The following is a 3992-nucleotide window of genomic DNA, read 5'->3' on the forward strand; positions in this document are numbered from 1 at the left end:
CTTGAAATTCAAGTTAATAAATAACACCAAATTTTTGTTATTATTTTAACTGATACGAATGTTTGCTGAAATATTACGGCCACACTATAGGAAACCAGATATCATTCACCCACACTTATCAGTTATTACAAAACGAGTATCGAATAATGAATATAATTTCTTCGTTTAATAGGACGATAAGCCAAATACCTTGTTACCCTGAAGGCAAATACCAGTTCAAGGTTACTTGCTTGCATAACACCCGAACGATGATTCCAGTTTTATTTCATCTTTCTCTTCCTGGCTGACGAAGGAAAAAACGTTTAAATGTGAAAATGTTACCTAATCTTAAGTTTCTGAAAGTCTTAACACTCATAATTTGTTACTTGGATTTTAAAATGCGCAGCTTACAGACACGACTGAGGCCACCGCATGATTTTTTGTTTATTTCCTGTTAAAATTTATATTCTTGTTTCGTTCATTATAGTGCTGGGAGATAATGCTGGCGACGTTCATACTGCTTTATACAGAAAATTTGGTTGTTGAGGACTAACATGAATTAAAAGACGAGAGAAGCGAACAAGGGAGTGTAATCGGCACGCTGACGCATTAAAGCAATGAAGCAGTGAAGCTCCTGACCCTCACCCGCCGCCGCCACTACCGACAGAGAGCGAGCGGGAGGCGGCCACCACGTCTCAGACAAGTCTTCATCCCCTAATTTTAGAGGTGCGTAGGTTGTTCTGCAAGTTTTAGGCCTGTTCATAGATTGTAACCAAGAAGTAAGACAATTACGTTGTTTCAAATAACTAAAATTCAAGAAGTGAATGACTTGTTGCCAGCTTCACCTCTGATGTCGGCCATGGCAGCCACACCCGTGGCGCACATAAATAGAAACGCTGCCCACGATACCTAGACAGCCGATCATGTTTGAGGAAGCAGATGCCAATATGATTAGTGTTTGACATTGCTAGACTTGCTTTTCCTAGGTAAAAGTATGACCATAATCTAATGTATTTACAAACCTACCTGCTGTTTTTTTGTCTGAAATTTAGTTTGCATACGTGATCCCGACCAGCGAGATAACACACAAGCGTCCATATATCTGAAGTGTGCAGTGAGTAGCAACCTTTATATATAATACACATACATACATACATATATAAATACACAATTACAAACGATAAGCATTATGTAATATACATATACATACATGTACACACATAAGTACGTTCATGCATACACTACATACGATAATCAAAGTTCGCTTATTCGTGTCACAGCTGCTAGGTTGAGAAAGAGACTAAATTCATGCGAATAGTACAATTTCATGGCTAGGCTTGAAGAGGCATGCACCTGTGCTATCGAAGGAGCCATCTCTATTCACAGCCGAGACTTGTGAAGGCTGTGACGCGCCGCAGCGCTTAAAGCAGCTTTCTGAGCCGCGGTAGCAATGTCGTTGGCGTCGCTTCGAGGCCACTTTGACTACCGGGGATAAGCGGGCCGCTGCATGGACACCTGTCGCCGGCGGGAGGTGGGGGCGGCGGGGGTGGCGCGGTGGAGGGCTTGTTGAGGGATAATCGTTGCTCGCTCTCGGTGTCTGCCAAACAGTGGGGTGAGGAGGAATGTGGCGGCCCCGGAGAGGGTTCCCAGAGGCTGTGTGCGGGTTACAAGGGAGGCAAGGGAGCAGTGGCCGGCTTCCTGCCTCGCCTGTCTGTCCAGGTCATCCCAGGTTGGCTGACCAGTTGTTGTGTTGCAGGTATTAGTCAAGTTTCACATGATTGATAATACTAATTCAGCTGAATGCTTGTGAACGGGAATGATTGTCATACTATAAAATTATTCACGTATCCTCTTTAGCTTTATCCAAATTACTTTTTGTCAATTCCTCCAAACATGAAACGCTAATGCAGCCTCGTAAGTGTTTGACAATTCTGTACTAAGTCCTTACTTCTTAAACACCAACCCTCTTGCAAAGCACTAACGGAATAGTACATTTATACCAATATGTGTACTAACGCTGAGTATTCAACTGTGCATTATGAACCCCGTCATAAAAAAAGTCTTTTCAGGATAGTAAGCCTCTTTTTCTCCTTTGTTGGTTCATTGACCTTCACCTCGTCTTTTTTGTCAGTTTATTTCCCCTGAGCCCGGCTTATTACTTGTGGCTCTTTGCCTGCATCTGTACACGTCTTTCATTGACCTCTCTCTCTCTCTCTCTCTCTCTCTCTCTCTCTCTCTCTCTCTCTCTCTCTCTCTCTCTCTCTCTCTCTCTCTCTCTCTCTCTCTCTCTCACACACACACACACACACACACACACACACACACACACACACACACACACACACACCACTCCTTGGCGCAACTGGTAGAGCTCTGCGCTGCCAAGCTTCACGGTCTGACAGGGCGGCGGTTCGAGCCCGCTCAGCCCGGATTCTTTCCGTTGACTAGGAGTGGTTACTGTCACCCCTTGAGCAAGGGGGATGGGTGTGTGAGGTCCCGGCAGTACCCTCAGGTAGGCACGCTGGAGCGCGCGCGCGAGCACACACACACACACACACACACACACACACACACACACACACACACACACGTTACCATAATAATCTTTCAGGCGAGTCCTCGCGGTGGAAGGAACGTTTCGTCCGGCAGACTGGCGGGCGGCGAAAGGCGGAGGCTGTGAATACTCCCCAAGTCCTGCATCACTGCTGGATGGGTAAGTCGTTGTTGCTGTGTTGAGTTTATAGCTGGTGTTGCAGATTTTAGGCATGGCATTGAAAGAGGATTCTGTGGGTCGGTTTGGTTGGGAGGTTGTGGTGAGGTTGTCAGCATGTGGCTAGTATACCTGTTATAAAAAAATAGTTTGTGTAGGGTGGAGCCAGGAGTACCGCGGTGAGATGGGTGAATTTTTAGTGTTTGTTCATCTTAATTCTACTTTCTCTAATTTTCTCTTTACTTCGCGTCATATGACATTGTTACCTGTTCACGGATATGGTCTTGATAAGGATAGCCATTCATGACAAATTTTCGATGTACTTTATGGTGCTAAGTAATTTGTGGTCAAAATCTGTTTTGATAGTTAGAAATTTACGGATAATAAACTTTTAATACATTTTGTAATCTTTATGGAGGTTTTAATCACGTTTTACAATGAAGCATTTCTTTTCTTCTCCTCTCAAAGGTGGGGACCCAGACGGCAGGAGCAGGGTGACGAGGGCACTTGGTCTCCAGATGTAGTGGACCCGATAACGAAGGTTGCCAGGAACTATATTTGCCGGGCGAAGCAAAGTCTCGGCAGTTCATCCTGGTCAGGAATAATGCCATTTTAGGTAAGTAAATATGGTAATATGATTTTTCTAACTGTCAGACACTGAAATAAATAATGATGTAGGGCTTTTAAATTGTGGTAACTCATTGACGTGAAACATATTGGGTGATGCCGTGCTTCTCTCCCCGTGTGGACCAGAGAATTAGACGCTGACACTACGGTTGGCGCCGCCCTTCCCACTCACCCCTCCACCATCCTGCACAGTGCCTACCTCCCCTCACCCTCCGTCCTACTGCCCTCATCACTCACTGACCCCCACCCCTTCCCTGCCTTACCCCTTCAGACTGATTCACACTAAACGTAAAGTGACCGGCACGGAACGTACCGTACCGGACCGACAAAATATTCTTCAATGGGAAACCCATTGTAGTGTTCACACTGTCTCCGGCGCGGACCGTCACCAGCACTTGCCGGTCGGGGTTGTCGGCGATAATAGTCTGCAGGTCTGTGCCGGTACGGAACGGCTGGCTGGCTGGCTGGCTCTCTCTCTCTCTCTCTCTCTTCTCCTCTCCTCTCCTCTCCTCTCCTCTCCTCTCCTCTCCTCTCCTCTCCTCTCCTCTCCTCTCCTCTCCTCTCCTCTCCTCTCCTCTCCTCTCCTCTCCTCTCCTCTCCTCTCCTCTCCTCTCCTCTCCTCTCCTCTCCTCTCCTCTCCTCTCCTGAGGTTGGATCGGCGCGTTTCGGGAGGCTT

At 46.5% G+C, this 3992-nt stretch overlaps 1 long non-coding RNA gene across 1 annotated transcript; it reads left to right on the forward strand.

Moving 5' to 3' along the window:
- The first annotated feature begins 556 nt into the window (after positions 1-556).
- Positions 557-3590, forward strand: LOC127006313 (uncharacterized). Its single transcript, XR_007759467.1, has 4 exons — positions 557-705; positions 2591-2692; positions 3158-3305; positions 3443-3590. It is a non-coding gene; the product is annotated as an uncharacterized LOC127006313 (long non-coding RNA).
- The last annotated feature ends 402 nt before the right edge of the window (positions 3591-3992 follow it).

The sequence above is a fragment of the Eriocheir sinensis genome, chromosome 3 (assembly GCF_024679095.1).
Source record: "Eriocheir sinensis breed Jianghai 21 chromosome 3, ASM2467909v1, whole genome shotgun sequence".
Taxonomy (NCBI): domain Eukaryota; kingdom Metazoa; phylum Arthropoda; class Malacostraca; order Decapoda; family Varunidae; genus Eriocheir; species Eriocheir sinensis.